The sequence below is a fragment of the Gekko japonicus genome, unplaced genomic scaffold (assembly GCF_001447785.1).
Source record: "Gekko japonicus isolate JY-2015 unplaced genomic scaffold, Gekko_japonicus_V1.1 scaffold304, whole genome shotgun sequence".
Taxonomy (NCBI): Eukaryota; Metazoa; Chordata; class Lepidosauria; order Squamata; family Gekkonidae; genus Gekko; species Gekko japonicus.
In genome coordinates this window covers 363,736-381,979 of record NW_015161960.1, presented here as the reverse complement: position 1 = coordinate 381,979, position 18,244 = coordinate 363,736, and the positions used below count along the sequence as shown (strand labels likewise).

At 44.9% G+C, this 18,244-nt stretch overlaps 1 protein-coding gene across 1 annotated transcript in view; it reads right to left on the bottom strand.

Moving 5' to 3' along the window:
* Nucleotides 1-18,244, bottom strand: part of LOC107126036 (follistatin-related protein 4-like) — a 248,020-nt gene that overhangs the window by 110,321 nt on the left and 119,455 nt on the right. The window lies entirely within an intron of this gene.

Below are 18,244 nucleotides of genomic sequence, written 5' to 3'. Positions count from 1 at the left end.
CAGGAATGAATAAAAACACAATTTCTATAGCTCTTATCGGCACAACACCAAAGCTGAGACACCTCTAAGTGCTCCTGGATCAGTACCAATTAAAAACTTCTACAGCAAACATCTGACCTAACTTATTTGGTTTGCATAATTTACACAGTGTAAATAAACAGGCACATTATAGTATGCTGTTGATGAAAACTGGGCAAAATAGTATTCTGATCCTTCCCTTGGCATTCTGTAGAAAATTCATGGATAGCTTTCTTTCAAATGCCCCATCAGGATTACCTAGTCTTGTTTAAAGGTAATGTTTGAGGGGTCATCTTATTTTTCTTGAGTATTTCATGGAATTGTGCAAATAAATTCACATGGATAGGCAGTATGATGAGAACTAAAACAAAATCTCCCTTTGCCCCAGGATTCTGGAAAGAAATGCATTCACAGCAATATAACAATCACTGTGGGACTGATTTCCCCAGACCCGCTCACTGTGGCCTCTACCCTTCACAGCAGTATAACAATCACTGTCGGACTGATTTTCCCAGACCCGCTCACTGTGGCCTCTACCCCAGAGTCTTTTTACAAGCAGAGCCTGTGCCTGTGATCTCCCTCTACCTCCTGCTGGATTTAAAGGGCCGTCCAGATGGCTGGCGGGCCACGTGGTCCCCACTGACCAGTTGAAGCCCTTTAAATTGGGCAAGAGGAGAGGAAGAGGGGTGGCTGGGCAGTTGGTTGCTCTTGGGGGTGGGACTTGGGTTGGGGCTTGGGGGCATCCCTGCCCACACCCAGAATGCCCCTCAAATTCTCCCACCGGAGAATGAAGGGAACCTGGCAACCCTATGACCTAGCCACTTTGGCGGTTCAAATGAGACATTGGACAGGATTGGCTAGGCTGATGCCTTCTGCCAATGGGAAATGAGGTTGGAGGTCATTAAAAGTAAGAACATAAGAACATAAGAGATGCCAATGTTGGATCAGGCCAAAGGCCCATCCAGTCCAACACTCTGTATCACACAGTGGCCAGAAATACCAGTGCCATCAGGAGGTCCACCAGTGGGGCCAGGACATTAGAAGCCCTCCCACTGTTGACCCCCCCCAAGCACCAAGAAGACAGAGCATCACTTGCCCCAGAGCCCCTCTGCTCCATATAGATAAGCATATGGACCTCTGCATTGAGGGATAAAATGATAAAATGGGAAACTTAGAAACTACAAGAAGAGCAAGCCAATCCCATTGAAGGAAAACAATTACATAATCCCAGGGCATCCTTTTTTGTCTTGGTCACTTTTTATCCTGCTACATATTCCTCAGGGCAACTCAGGATGAATCATGAGTTGTGCCCTGGATCAAAGTAAAGAGGACCCCAGGGTGGAGCACATTCAAACTAGTTTGGAAAAACTGAGAAAACCTAAGGTTGGCTTGTCAAGTCACCCCCCAGTCGTCGTTTCTCCAAGCTAAAGAGCCCTAAGCGCTTTAACCTTTCCTCATAGGGAAAGTGTTCCAACCCTTTTATCATTCGAGTTGCCCTTTTCTGCACCTTTTCCAAAGCTATAATATCCTTTTTAAGGTGTGGTCTCTGCTCTTCCCACAAAGGCATTTGCTATGCATGTACACCAAACTGGTATGGCAAGATGGCCTGGGAAAACAGCAGAGTGCCAGAAATGAGAACTACTGAAATGAGAATAATTGATCCATGTCGATGGATATGTTATAGCACCCCTTTGCATTGAGGGATAAAATGATAAAATGGGATACTTAGAAACTACAAGAAGAGCAAGCCAATCACATTGAGGGAAAACAATTACATAATCCCAGGGCATCCTTTTTTGTCTTGGTCACTTTTTATCCTGCTACATATTCCTCAGGGCAATTCAGGATGAATCATGAGTTGTGCCCTGGATCAAAGTAAAGAGGACCCCAGGGTGGAGCACATTCAAACTAGTTTGGAAAAACTGAGAAAACCTAAGGTTGGCTTGCATAGCTATGATTCAGAGACATTCCTTTGTTGCAGAGCATATTCCTTTGGTGCTAGGTGCTTTCTCCTTATTGAAAGAAGGTGGTCTTGACTTAATGTAAAATGTCTAGTGGCAGAAGAATGTGATACATAACGGAGGGCAACACTGAATAAGTGGAAGTAAGATAGAGGTTCCAAACCCTAATCACTGAAACAAGGAGATGTCTAGCTTGGTCTAAAAATGGATCAATGAAACTCAATTTCTGGACAATGCTCTTAAGGCAAATTGCCATACAAATGTAGTGACACTAATTCCTGAGGGTAGCCATTAGTAAAAACAAATGGCCCCCTTGTGGCACTTTAAATACTAACAGATTTAGGAACTAGGCTTCACTTAATCAGATGCATAAAATGTATCATTAATTAGTATAGATACAAGATTATAGAGAAAACCATTGTAGATGGGGACTCAAAAGGCTACTAAATGCTATTCAATTCCAGACAGTTGAATCCAATGTCATTTTCTATACATACATGGATCTGTGTCTGGGGAACATGACATTTGCAGCTCCCCTCTCCTGTGGCAGCCTGAAATGAAATGTATCATTAATTAGTATAGATACAAGATTATAGAGAAAACCATTGTAGATGGGGACTCAAAAGGCTACTAAATGCTATTCAATTCCAGACAGTTGAATCCAATGTCATTTTCTATACATACATGGATCTGTGTCTGGGGAACATGACATTTGCAGCTCCCCTCCCCTGGGGCAGCCTGAAATGCCCCCCCCCCCCATCCTGCTCTTTCGAGGAACAGGATTTGGCGAAGTATTTCAAGCTGCCACAGGAGACGTAAAAGTTGTATTCCACGGGAGGAGGTCCTTATGTCTGTGGAAACACTGTGCTGTATCTAACCAAATGTCTGTGACATTTCTATGCAGATCTCAAACGTATACAAGCTAAGAACCTATGTAGATAGCAGAATGGAGTTGCTGGCATCTGATGGCATGTATTATGTTGTAGGTTGAGAAGGTGAATGAGTCCCTAGGTATGAATATGCCTAGGTATAGTCCCTAGGTATGAATATGCATGGGCACAAACTGGCTCACAAACTAAAATTCTTCATGAATTTTGGCTGGTTTGTGGTCTGTAAAATGATGTCCATGGAGGCTCTACCATCACAAATTTCCACATACTTTTAGTGTGGTTCATAGCAGTTAATGGGTGGAGACAGACCGGTGCCGATCGATTAAACTGTTTACAAAACTCCAAGGCAACAATGGGAATGGAATTCTTCATCCTTGGAAACACCAATAGGAGCCTTCTGAAGCTTAACAGGCACTGCTCGCTGCCAATAACAGAGTTCCCATTGTGATCTATGGGCTCAGAAGTCTATATATTGAGTGAACTCTTCTCTCTACCCTTCCTTTGTTGTCTGGTGAAGCGAAAGAGAGGCACAGAGCTAGCAGAGCTGATTCATTGTTTGCTTTCTATTTTATTGGTCTCCTGTTTGTTTTTTGGGGTTTGGGATTAGGGTGCAGTGGACTCTGGGCTCTGAATTGCAGCACAGGGGCTTATCTACTGTGCCTTCTCCCCCCCACTAGTGATTGGCTCTGCTCTCTGCTGTGGGGGGTTGAGAATCTTCTGGATCCAGATATCTGGTTCTGCTCTTCCTGCACTCATGCTGAGCACAGGGACTTAGTTATTGGGTGCCTCTCTACCCCCCCCCCCGCCACCTCTCCTGCTAATGATCTGGTCTACTTTCTGTTGTGTGGTTTTGGGAGTGTTCTGGAACCAGGGATCTTGGTTTGTTCTTCCTGTGCTCACTTAGCTATTGGGTGCCTTTCTATAACTTACCCACCCTCCTTCTGCTAGTGATCTCATCTGCTATCTGCTGTTGGGGTTTGGGAGGTTTCTTGATTCAGGCATTGGATTGGCATCTTATTCCTGCACTTATGCTGAGTATAGGGGCTTAGCTATTGAGTGGCTTTATTCCCCCCTCCACTAGTGATCATGTCTGCTATCTCCCATTGGGGGTTGGGAGGTTTCTTGAATCAGGCATCGGATTGGCATCTTGTTCCTACACTCAGGCCGAGCACAGGGGCTTATTAGGTGCCTTATTAGGTGCCCCCCGGCTAGTGATCTCCTCTGATGCCTGCCATCAGAGTTTGGGAGGTTTCTGGAATCAGTGATCAGACTGGCATCTTGGTCCTGCACTCAGGCCGAGCACAAGAGCTTTGCTATTGGGTGCTGGTAGTGATCTGCTGTGCTGTCTGCCATCGGGGTTTGGGAGGTGTCTGGAAGCAGGGATCAGACTGGCATCCTGTTCCCACTCTAATATCAAGCACAGGGGCTTAGTGAACACCATGAGGGCGAAAGAGAGCCAGAGGCCCCTGTCCTCAGGCATAAAACCCACCCACTGCAGTTCTGCCCCAGCTGTCCTTGAGGCTTTTCCAAAATAAAACAGAGGTGTTAGCAACATCCAGGCACCAGCAGTTGTTGATCTCTTTGGAGAGGAATCCTCTGACAACAGTGGTTCAGAGATTGGGGGGGGAGGAAGCATCTTCTCCTCCCAAGTCCCAAGTACACCCCCCTCTTTCACCTCCCAGCTTGGTGCCAGAAACCAGCTGTGCCTAGTCCCACCTGCTCAAATCATAGTGCCCCATTTACAGTCCAACCTGTGGAAACATTTCCACACCCACCCAGAGTACCCTTATACCATCCTTGCTGCTGTGGGGGCACTTTGGGGAGCCTCCATCCAAAATCTGCAGGTGCTTGCCTTTCCATCCATTTTTTGGATACTGGCTGCATGTTTCTGCCATGGGGGGGGGCTGTGAGTGGATTGAGTGTCCTCTGGACCCAGATGCAAAGTCAAACAAAATACCCCAGATTGGGTGTGCTCTACATCTGTCTGTTTCCACCCTAGCTAGTGGGTTCCTCGGCAGAGTGCCCACATTCATTATACCCTCTCAGCTGCCATGGGAGTACTTTTGGGAGCTCCCATCGAAACTCTGGGGATGCCTGGTCTGCCCTTCTGAACTCCCTAACCAATCTTTTTAGAATTGATGAGTGGCTCTACCAGCTTCACCTGTTTCTACTTATCCATGGAGTAGAAATATTCAAGGTGATGAATGGATGCGCTCTGGACCAAGGTGTAGAGTTGACTAAACACCCCCATTCATGGTGTGCTCTGTACCTGTCTTGTTCTGCCCTAGCTAGTGGGTGCCTCAGCTGAGTACACACATTAAAGTATCCCCTGCTGCTGTGGGGGTACTTTAGGGGAGGCCCTAACAAAAGTCTGGAGCTACTTGCCTTTCTATCTGTCTTTCAGGTACTGGCTGCATGTTTCAGCCCTGGGTGGAGTGGTCATACTTTGGGATTTGGGTGCCGGGGTGGACTCAGGGCTTTCAAGCCACCACATCAACTTCCTTCTCAGGGCTTTTGAGCCAGCCCATTTATTTTCTTGTCACGGCTTTTGAAGCACCACATCAATTTCCTTCTCAGGGCTCTCAAGTCACCACATCTACTTCCTTGTCAAGGCTTTGACCCACCATTTCTACTTCTGTTTCAGGGGTTTGACCCACCACATCTACTTCCTTCTCAGGGCTTCAAGCCATCATGTCTACTTCCTTCTCAGGGCTTTCAAGCTACCCACCACCTCCACTTCCTTCTCAAGGTTTCCAGCTACCATGTCAGCACACATCATTGCACACTGGTTTGTGTTTGGCTGTCAGGGTGGACTCAGGGCTTGGAGTCACCATGTCTACATATGTCATTGCATGCTTTGAGGTTTGGGTGTCAGGGGTAGAATCAGAGTTTTCAAGTGACCCTGTCTACTCCCATCTCAGGGCTTTGACCTACCACATCTACTTCTTCTTCTTCATCATCACCATGATCTACAAAATTTATATCCTGCCTTTCTGCCCTCACAAGGGTCACCAGGTGGCGGACAATTTACTATATTTAAAAATATATGACAAAAATCACAATTTAAAACTATTTAAGTCACCCCAAACACATTATTAAAACAAACAATAATAGAGATAAAATATGTACAAAGGCATAAAAAAGAAATTAAAAATTGGTCAGGAAGGAGGGATCACTGAGGGAATGCCAAAAAGAAAAAGAAAAACAAGTCTTCATCCACTCACAACAGAATTGGACAGAGAGTATGATGGAGAGAGAACATGATGATGTAAAAATAGGGGGAAAGTGACTGAAGAAACTATCTGCTGGTCACCTGTTGAAAGCACAGGTGATACAGAGAAAAGGTGGTAATTTGGGATGAGATACATGGTGGGGGGCAGATTGAGAGAGCAGTGCCATCCAAATATATTGGGAAAGATACCTGCAGATCCTTACATAAGCTTTATAGAATGACTGATCTTTTTTTCTGGGTGATAACCATGATAAAACTGTTTTTTATGAAATGATATTTTGCCATTGAAATGTTTCTCCTTCTCCCTGTAACATTACATTTTGAATGGGGAAAATAACACTACACAGCATCCTGACAATAGTACATTTTCTACTTTAAAAAAACACAACCAAAACACCCCACAACTGCATCATTATAATTTTCCTAGTGGACCATTATAGAGGATGAAAACAAACAGTGTGCCTACACAGACAGGTAAGGCATGTGATGGTGGAGTTATTGTCAGTGGGGGGAGAGTTGTTATTAAGCATTTCAAGGAGAGACAGCGAGGAGTGGTAGAGCAATCAGGAGGCATTGTCAAAATTGAAACGTTTACAGTTTTATCATTCCCTGGATATCTTTTCTTGGCTCAGTCACCGAGGCTCTGGCAAAAACAAGGCCTTGGAGGATGTCACATTTAAATGTGCCAAACTGAGCTTTCAAGTTAATAGCCCATTAAGATGAAAGGGAGGGGAGTATCTCACACCTCTTGGGTGCTATATTAGTCCAGTCTTTGGATGCCAAACAAATGAGACAGCAAGTGCATTGATTCCAGGAGGGCTGACATCTCTTGAATCCACATACTCTGCGTGCCTGCAATTTCAGTTTAGCAGAGGCTGAATGTTGCTCACAGAAAAGCAAGCACCATGAGGGAAGTGGCAGAGCGATGTGTTTTCTCTTTTGTTAAAAATAGAGAAATAAACCTTGACATCACTGAACTTTAAAAAAAAAACTTGGTTGGAGGCTGCAGGAGTCTCATCCTGATTAAATAACAAGAGTAATCAGACCTTGGATCAAGCAGTTTCCCTTCAAAGCTGACATTTTCTAGAGGGAATATTTTTGCCACATTGAATGATGGAGTACTTTTGTTCATTTGGACAATAGCAGTGCTTTACGAAATGTTGCTGAAGGGGATGAACTAAGCAAGCAACACATGCCAGAAAGCCATTTAAAAAATACTACTTCACAGAGTGTTGCAGCTATCCAAGTCTAAAGGCTTGGGTTCATAAGGACAGCAACAGTGAAGAATATCTACTTCTTCTTTGCGAATGTCAAGTCTGGTTAGCCTTTAAGAGAAACTCTGATTAGGGATTGAATCACTGGATAATCTGATCACACCTCCTCTACTGCCTCTAAGCTCTTTCCAGTGGCATTTTGATAGTCTCTGAATGGATAGAATTCACTTGGATGGAATTCACATAACAGTCGGAAAGAGCTTTGTCACTAAGGTCTTATGAAGCTGGATGAGTTTAAATGAACATACTAAAATACAGATTCCAGGATACTGATGGTATCATCAGATTTAGCCAGTTGAAAAAGCATGAATATGGATACATAAAGGGTTCTGACTGTTCGTAGGTGAGAAGCCATCATCATCCAGAGTGTCAAACAAATTGGATAAACATGATGAAATTTAGATTTTAAAGATCAATAGAATTAAAGGCAAGGCAAGTGCTTTGTTTTTTCAATTAAAAGTATCAGGAACTGTCCTTCCTGAAGTTGTCTTCTATCCTGAAAGCATTTACCCCTATCTGCAAGATGACTGGGGCTTGTTGTGGGTACTTCTGGTGAATAAAAAGTACTCTTCATACATTCAGCAGCTGTCTGCTGTTTTAATTACTTCATATCTTCCTCCCAAATGGCCTTTGGAATCAAGGACTGAATTGCAAACCAGCTTCAAACTACATTTCACAGTCCTGGTTTGGTGGCTAACTACAGATCAGTGTTTGCTAGTTCAGTTTAATAGTGGGTATGGTTTGTACTAAACTGAAACTTACTAAATTACAAGCCTGTGATGGAGAAGGGCTAAACAACCTCAAATTCTGACAGCATATTTTGAGTATTTCTTCACATTATGCTGCCATTTTTAACACTGGTTATAGAGATTATCATTACAACTATTTGGTGTTAATGTACAAGTATTTTTTAAAATGAAAATGCTACTGTATTTGGAATGCACTTATAGGATAAAAACTAGTAATTAGAACAACATTTAACATTTTGTAGCTTTAGTAAGGTTTGCTTTCTTTTGAAAAGATGTAAAGTAAGAGTACAATCACTGGATTCTATGTTATTAAACATTTCCTTAATCCTGTTTCTTGCACTGATTTGTATTCTGTGAAACACTTTTAAAATCTTTCAGCATATCTTCCATACAAGCTTTTGAGGATTGTTTTGTAGTAAAGCATAAAGGTTTTATATTTATATTGAACCTTACTTAGTTCTTAATTGGGGATGGGCACAAACTGGAAAAATCAAGGTTTGTGGGGCCACACAAACCACAAACCTTCATGAAACCTTCCTGTTTGTGAGGTTTGTGATGTGGTGGAATGGCTCCCTAGGGTCCAAAATGCAAAAGAAGAAGGAGATAAGAGAAGAAGAGATTGGATTTATATCCCACCCTTCACTCGGCGTCTCAGAGCAGCTTACAAACTCCTTTCCTTTCCCCTCCCCACAACAGACACCCTGTAAGGTAGGTGGGACTGGGAGAGCTCTTTCGAGGACTGCTCTTTCAAGAACAGCTCTGACTGAACTATGGGTTGCCCAGCATCATCCAGCAGCTTTGAAAGGAGGAGTGGAGAATCAAACTTGGTTTTCTCAGATTAGAGTCCATGCACTTAACCACTACACCAAAGGGGGAGGTCTGGCACAAGAGGGAAGGTGGAAAGTAGGAAAACCAAGATGAGAGCCAGGTGCAGCAAGGGCAGCTGATAATGCTAAGCCAGGGAAGTGAGTGGCCAGAGGCATGAAAGGCGAGGATCTTAGTGTCCAAAATGCAAAACGGGGGGAAGTCTAATGCAGAAGGGGGCTGGAAAGTTGGAAACCAAGAAAAGGTGCATTGCTCTCAGGAAAGTGCTTTCTGGGGAAATCACAGCTGCAGGTCCAGGAGTGTATAGAACAGAACCCCCACAAGCCAGGGACATCAAACTTGCAGCAGACCTCCCCCATGAGTTCTCTTATTGGTGGCCAGTGCTACCTGTTGAACCATGAACTGGGTGATTTTCATGATGAATTTAGGTTTGTTATGAGGTTTGTGCCCCCATCCCTATTCTTAATGTCTGTTTTCGCAACCAGAATCATAAATAGCAAACCCTCATACCACAATAGGAGAGCCTAAAAGTTACTATGGAAGTTGTCATATAATTTAACAACAGCTGTCAGAAATTTCACCACACACAAAGTAATTTAGCTCTGAATAACCAGGATGATTTCACTTCTGAAGAGACAAAGTCCTGATGAAATTGTCAAACCTTGCTCTGCTCAATTTGCCATAGATGCTGGAGGGAGCAATTTCTTAGGTCGGGGTATGTGAGTGTGGAGTGTGTGACTGCACTATCTTAGAAGCGTAATTCTTCTGAAGAAGCCTTATTCCCAGAGGAATGTCCTTGAAACTTTCGGTGCCAGCTTGCTTTGTAGATAATGGGATCAGAGGGGTTACATTTGAATTCCCTATATCTATGATTGTCCCTGCCAAAATCTTTAGAACTGACTGTCAGGTAACAGCCGTAGAAGGCCTTAGCCTCCAAACAGAAGAGAGCAATGAGGGCCCCGGTCACACAGGAGGATTTGCCCCGCAAGAGGGACAGATCGGGGGCGCATCAAGCACACCGCAACATCTGGGAAGCATCACGCACCCATCCCCGATCCGTCCCTTCGGCCCGAAAATGCACATTTAAAAGGTACTAGCAACAGAGCACTACCTTCCGGATGATGTGCGGCAACTCCAGGCGTCTGGTCGGGGAAGCGCTGGTAGCCCGTCGCAGCCAGCGCCGTTCCCCATCCCACGCATGCGCACAACTGTGCTACTGCCGGTTTGCTGCACAACATTTGATCAGCTGCCAGAGCATAGAGCCGTGGGGGCACGTCAGATTGCACTCCCGCGGTTCTTTTTGCTCCGGCTCTAATTTGCCTCCTTTTGGCAGTGGATCATCCCGCTCGTTTGACCGGGATCAAGGATGATCAGGGGCCTGGGGACCAAGCCCTACGAGAAAAGTAGGGTTGCCAAGTCTGGCCCACAAGCCGGCGGTGGACTTACAAGGAGGCTCGAAGAGAGGGGAGGGAAGAAGCGTGACGTTCCTATGCCCCCTCCAGGTGACGTACACGTCAGGGATGTCAGTGACGTGCCTACATCACCCGAAAGTGACATACACATATTGGTGACATCGTGGGGGCTACACTCTGTTTTGGGGGCAAAACTCTATGGTTTGAAGCTAATTCTACCATAGAGTTTTGTCCAGAGTGTCACCAGATGTTAGGCACTTTTATGTAGTGGCCCATCACTTGTGGCCCCTCATGGATCACTGCCTTGTCGTGGCGAGGGGGCTTGCGCAGTTCAATGAAGCTGTGGGCTATGCCGTGAAGGGCCACCCAAGACGGACAGGCCACAGCAGAGAACTCAGACCAAGCGTGATCCACCTGGAGAAGGAAATGGCAACCCACTCCAGTATTTTTGCCAAGAAAACCCCATGGACAGTATCAAAAGGCTAAAAGATATGACGCCGGAAGATGAGCCCCTCAGGTCGGAAGGTGTCCAATATGCTACTGAGGAAGAGCAGAGGACAAGTACAAGTAACCCCAGAAAGAGTGAAGCGGCTGGGCCAAAGCCGAAAGGACGCTCAGTTGTGGATGTGTCTGATGGTGAAAGGAAAGTCCGATGCTGCAAAGAACAATACTGCATAGGAACCTGGAATGTAAGATCTATGAATCAAGGTAAGCTTGACGTGGTCAAAAATGAGATGGCAAGACTGAACATCGATATCCTAGGAATCAGTGAACTAAAGTGGACAGGAATGGGCGAATTTAACTCAGAAGACCATTATATCTACTACTGTGGCCAGGAATCTCGTAGAAAAAATGGTGTGGCCTTTATAGTCAACAAGAGAGTGCAAAAGGCAGTACTGGGATACAATCTCAAAAATGACAGAATGATTTCTGTCCGATTCCAAGGCAAACCATTCAACATCACAGTAATCCAAGTCTATGCCCCAACCACTGATGCAGAAGAGGCTGAAGTGGACCGGTTCTATGAAGACCTACAACACCTCCTAGAACTAACACCAAAAAATGATGTCCTCATCATCATAGGGGACTGGAATGCTAAAGTAGGAAGTCAAAAGGTAACTGGAATAACAGACAAGTTTGGCCTTGGAAAGCAAAATGAAGCAGGGCAAAGGTTAACAGAGTTTTGTCAAGAGAACACACTGGTCATAGCGAACACCCTTTTCCAACAACCTAAGAGGCGACTCTACACATGGACATCACCAGATGGGCAACACCGAAATCAGATTGACTATATAATTTGCAGTCAAAGATGGAGAAGCTCTATCCAGTCAGTAAAAACAAGACCTGGAGCTGACTGTGGTTCAGATCATGAGCTACTCATTGCAAAATTCAGACTTAAACTGAAGAAAATTGGGAAAACCACGAGGCCATTCAGGTTTGACCTAGATCGCATCCCTGATGAATATACAGTAGAGGTGAAGAATAGATTCAAGGGTCTGGATTTGATAGATAGAGTGCCTGAAGAACTATGGACAGAGGTTCGTGACATCGTACAGGAGGCAGCAATCACCACCATCCCAAAGAAAAAGAAATGTAAGAAAGCAAAGTGGCTTTCTGATGAGGCTTTACAAATAGCAGAGGAAAGAAGGAAAGCGAAAGGCAAAGGCGAAAAGGAAAGATTTACCCAACTGAACGCAGATTTCCAGAGAACAGCAAGGAGAGATAAGGAGGCCTTCCTGAATGAACAGTGCAAAGTAATAGAAGAAAACAATAGAATGGGAAGGACTAGAGATCTCTTCAAGAAAATTGGAGAAATCAAGGGAGCGTTCCATGCAAAGCTGGCCATGATAAAGGACAAAAACGGTAGGGACCTAACAGAAGCAGAAGAGATTAGGAAAAGATGGCAAGAATACACAGAAGAACTATACAAGAAAGACCTCGATGTCCTTGACAACCACGACGGTATAATCACTGACCTCGAGCCAGACATCCTGGAATGTGAAGTTAAATGGGCCTTAGAAAGCATTACTAACAACAAAGCTAGTGGAGGTGATGGTATTCCAGTTGAGCTATTCAAAGTCTTAGAAGATGATGCTGTTAAAGTTCTGCACTCCATTTGCCAGCAAATTTGGAAAACGCAACAGTGGCCACAGGATTGGAAAAGGTCAGTATACATTCCAATCCCAAAGAAGGGCAATGCCAAGGAATGTTCAAACTATCGCACAATTGCACTCATATCACACGCTAGCAAGGTCATGCTCAAGATCCTACAAGCTAGGCTTCAACAGTACGTGGATAGAGAACTACCAGAAGTACAAGCTGGGTTTCGAAGAGGTAGAGGAACTAGAGATCAAATTTCCAACATTCGCTGGATTATGGAGAAAGCAAGAGAGTACCAGAAAAATATCTACTTCTGCTTCATTGACTATGCTAAAGCTTTTGACTGTGTGGATCACAACAAACTATGGCAGGGCCTTAAAGAGATGGGAGTACCAGACCACCTCACATGTCTCTTGAGAAACCTGTATAAGGGCCAAGAAGCGACAGTTAGAACCGGATATGGAACAACTGATTGGTTCAGCATAGGAAAAGGAGTACGACAAGGATGTATATTGTCGCCTTGCTTATTTAATATATATGCAGAGTACATCATGCGAAATGCTGGCCTGGATGAATCACAAGCGGGAATTAAGATTGCTGGGGAAAAGATCAACAACCTCAGATATGCAGACGATACCACTCTGATGGCAGAAAGTGAAGAGGACCTCAAGAGCCTCTTGCTCAGGGTAAAAGAGGAGAGCGCAAAAGTGGGCTTGAAGCTCAACATCAAAAAAACTAAGATCATGGCATCCGGCCCCATCACTCCTTGGCAAATAGAAGGGGAAGCTGTGGAAGTAGTGACAGACTTCACGTTCCTGGGATCCCAGATCACTGCAGACTGTGACAGTAGTCATGAAATTAAAAGACGCCTGCTCCTTGGGAGGAAAGCGATGGCGAACCTAAACAGCATGATAAAAAGTAGAGACATCACCCTGCCAACAAAAGTCCGCATGGTCAAAGCAATGGTATTCCCAGTAGTCATGTATGGCTGTGAGAGTTGGACTATAAGGAAGGCCGAGCGCTGAAGAATAGATTCTTTTGAATTATGGTGCTGGAGAAGACTCTTGAGAGTCCCTTGGACTGCAAGGAGATCAAATCAGTCAATCCTAAAAGTAATCAATCCTGACTGTTCCCTGGAAGTCCAGATACTGAGGCTGAAGCTCAAATATTCTGGCCACCAAATGAGAAGGGAGCACTCACTGGAGAAGACCCTGATGCTGGGAAAGATTGAAGGTCAAAGAAGAAGGAGATGGCAAAGGATGAGATGGTTAGACAGTGTTATTGAGGCAACGAACATGAAATTAAGCAAACTCCAAAGCACAATGGAAGACAGGAGGGCCTGGCGTGATGTGGGCCATGGGGTCGCGAAGAGTTGGACTCGACTGTGCAACTGAACAACAACATACTGGAACAGGGAGGCTGGGGAGAAAACATTCAAAGTTCATTCTTACTTATGTCGAGAATTTCCACTTAAATATTATAGTTTTGAAAAATCCTGCCCTGGTCTGGATAGCCCAGGCAAGCCTGATCTCAATGGATCCCTGAAGTTAAGCAGGGCAGACCCTGGCAAGTACTTGGATGGGAGGCCTCCAAGGAATACCAGGGCTAGGACGAAGAGGCAGGCAATAGCAATCCACCTCTCTGAAACGTCCAAGCCCTACTAGGGGTCACCAGAAGTCAAACATGAATTTTAGGCACACACACAAATACTCACCAAAAAGAAAAAGAAAGGAAGAAAAAAGAAAAGTCCTATTGCATTTAAATATGATATGACATCCCATATGGTATCTTTGAAACCAGCATCCTTGTCTTCAGTCATTTAATCCTTCCTTGTTAAGTTTTCAACTCTTAATAAAGTCCAGACACCCTTGCCTATTTCACTCCTTCTCTTGTTTCCTTAACAAAAATTTTAAGAAATCAGAGGATCTTTAACAGGAAGTACATTGACTTCAGTCAGTAGCATGCTCTGCATGCTAATTCAGTCAGGTATTACTACTTGTGCTATTTTATCATGGAAATCTTTTCTCCACTGTCATTTGCAGCCCACCAACGGCAATCATAATTTCACAATGAAGACATGTATAATTGAGGTCATTACAGGGAGCAACCTGGAATGAGCATCTACAGAACAAAACTCATTGATTTAGCATGGCTTAGAGATAATTTACATAGCAAATGTTGGTCACACGTTCTCCTTTCCTTATGCCATAGTACGCAGTGAACTCTATTTTAGTTTTGAAAATGCTTTTTGTATCTTTAATTAGATCTTTTCAGTTTAAACTTTGGACATATCATTTTGCAGTGAATTGTCACCACTTTTTAATCATCCTTACAGTTGCTCACAGATGCCTTTCAAAGGCTGAAACAGTGAAACCATTTCTTTAGGATCTCAGGCATGAATATTTTTGAAAGATAAGGATTATTCTGATTTTTTTAAAAACTAAGGATTATTGTCAGAGGCTACAATATCTTCTGGCATGTATTCGATTACATACGTCCAAAGACCTATTTGGGGGTGGGGGTGGGGGGAGAGGACTAATTCTGCCAATTCTCAAACGTTCTCCCCTTATTCAAGTTGCTGACCTCCAGGTGGTGGCTGGAGTTCTCCTGGAATTACAACTGGTCTCCAGACTACAGAGATCAGTTCCCCTGGAGAAAATGGCTGCTTTGGAGGGTGGACTCACATCCACATCCCTGCTGAATTTCCTCCCCAAACTCTACCCCCAAATATCCAGGACTGACTGACTGACTGAAGGTATAATTAGCTAGGGATGCCAGACTCCAGGTGGGGCCTGGGGATCCCCTGGAATTGCAGCTCATCTCCAGACTACAGAGATCAGATCCCCAAGAGAAAATGGATGCACTGGAGGGTGGACCCTATGGCATTGTACCCCACTGAAGTCCCTGTCCTTCCCAGGCTCCATCCCCAAATCTCCAGAAGTTTCCCAACTCTACCCCCATCTCCCACCAGTGGCCAGGGGTGATCTGGCAATCCTAAATAGCATCAAAATTATGTTCACCTTAAATACTGTTGGAACATTTTATTATGGGTTATAAAAGGAACACACACACACACACACATATACATATATAGAGTGCAGCTTTTGCAATCATTAGAATATCTACCCCAAAGGAAGATGTTCTTAAATGTAAGATGACCCCCCTTAAAAAAAGAAGGCTATACATGAAAGCTCCCATGGGCTACATTACCACAACACCCACAGCATCTATCCTTGCCTCCCTTCTAGGACAGAGATCACAGGTCAGAATGACCCCTCTGGCGGGAGATATTCCTCTCTCTCTCCTTCCATGTTTTCTGCCTGAGCCAGAAAGCAAAGAAGAGTGTGTACCTGGAAAGTCTGTCAAACGGGTTGTTTGCAGCCCCTCTCTAGCTGATGGAAAGGCTCGCCTCTCTCTCCCTCTACTTTTTATCACTGTACCAAAAAGCAAGAGGAAGAAATTGCACCCAGAAGCATATAGGCAAGAGTGGTTTTCGATCAGCTGGGTTGGAGGAATATAGCATCCCACTCCACAGAGCTTGCCAGTAACAGAATGGGAACAACGCTGCATACATTTATATGCATTTGTGAAGAAATGCATTTTTTTTGGGAGGGGGGGAGGTTTGAACTGAGCAAAGCCTTCACCGTGAGTTTTTAAAAGTTTTCTCTCTGGGCAGAGAATAGGCAAGAGGAGGGAAGTCAATTCAGTTGTTTTCCAGCCTCACCTCAGCCACTCTTTTAGAAATGCTAATAGGTCTAGCAAGAGATGATGGGAAGGTCAAGTCCCCCCACCCCCAGCTGCAGGGAACAGAGATTTGGAGGAATTAAGAACCAGAAGGACTTCCGGAAGAAGCTCCTGGAGACTTCAGGAAAAGCTTCTTTGACCCAGTCTGATATGCTCGGTGAAAGGCATAAGAAATGATAAAAAAAAAACCTGGGAGCAAGGAGGAGAGGTTCTTTGGTGCTGATTCCACTGAGGCAGCCATTGCCATGTGCTGGCCTGCATACCTGAAAGAGGCTTAAAGGTAATGGTAACCCTGTAGAATATCTGTAACTTTCTAAATGAAGGAGCCTGCAAGGCATGTATAGAGGGAGGGACAGAGGAATTGCATTTTACCCTTTTATTTTGAATCCCTTGCTCAGTCTGGTGCTGTGATAAAAGTATCCTTGTGGGCATTTTCGTTTTAATAAATGCTTTATAACTTTTGGTCCTGGTAGTGGTTCTCTGGGCCACATGGAGAAGAGAAGAAGAGATTGGATTTATACCCTGCCCTTTACTACCTGAAGGAGTCTCAGAGTGGTTTACAGTCTCCTTTCCCTTGCCCTCCCCACAACAGACACCATGTGAGGTAGGGGGGCTGAGAAAGCTCTTTCAAGAACTGCTCATGAGAGAACAGCTCTGAAATAACTTGTAACTAACCCAAGGTCACACCAGCAGTTGCATGTGGAGGAGCGGGGAATCAAACCCAGTTCTCCCAGATTAGAGTCCACGCTCCTAACCACTATATCAAAGTGGCTCTCATAGACCAAGTGTTGCCAGGTCCTACCTGGTAGCTGGTGGGGGGGGGATCCCAGGTCTGTTCCTGGATCTTCTACTGCATCACCCAGAATGATGTCACCGGGAAGTGATATAATCGTGTCACTGACATCAGGGGGGTGATGCTCTAGTTTTTGGGCAAGACTCTATGGTTTTATAGGCAATTTTACCATAGAGTTTTGCTCAAAAACTAGAGCATCACCTCCCAACATTAGTGACTCAATGATGTCACTTCCAGGTGATGTCATCAAGTCACTTTTTGGGCCAGTTGAGGGTGGGATTTCACCCTGCAGATGTGGGGGTCTCCTGGCCCTGGCGGGGGGTCTTGCAACCCTACATAAACTTCCACCATCTTGGACATGCTATTTTAAAATGAGTGCTGGGGAAAGGCAGTCAGTGGGCAAGTGGCTGTTCCCCCAGTGGATCACAAGCCAGTAAACTGTCCCCATGGTAACCAGGCCCTGGGTAGCAGAAGAGACAAAGGCAAGGCCTCATAACTTGGAAAGTGAAGCTGGGAGTCCTGGCCCAACCAGTGGGCAATTCCTACAATGGAATTGTAGAACAGAGAGAGGAAGCGAAGCTCCTCCCAGTGTTGGGAAAACCTTTGAGGGCAAAAGCCTATATTAAGAACAAGGCGGGAGGGTGGGTGAGCACAAGTCTGCGACTGTTTGGGTGAGAGCAGAGCCTGGCCGTTTAACCGAGCCAGTTCCGCCTCCCCGCCCACATCATGACACACAGCGTCATGCATCTGTTGCTGCCCCAGCCTCCTCCGGGGTGGCAAAACAGCCCCGGGACCACCAGCGGCTTGGCTGGGAGGCCGGGAGCTCCGTTCCACCACAGCATTAATGAAGACAACTCCCCCATTTTAAAAGCCAAATGAGGAAAAATAATAATGTTTTCATGCTAATATGGCATAGAATTGTTAGGTTATGAAACATACTGAGAGCCTGTTTTGTGTAGTGGTTAAGTGTGTGGACTCTAATCTGGGAGAACCGGGTTTGATTCCCCACTCCTCCACTTGCACCTGGCTGGATGACCTTGGACAAGCCATGGTTCTGATAAGAGCTGTTCTTGAAAAGCATGACAAGAGCTCTCTCAGCCCCACCTACCTCACAGAGTGTCTGTTGTGGGGAGGGGAAGGGAAAGGAGTTTGTAAGCCACTCTGAGATACCTTTGGGTAGTGAAGGGTGGGGTATAAATCCAATCTCCTCCTCCTCCTCTTCCTCTTCTTCTTCTTCTTCTTGTCA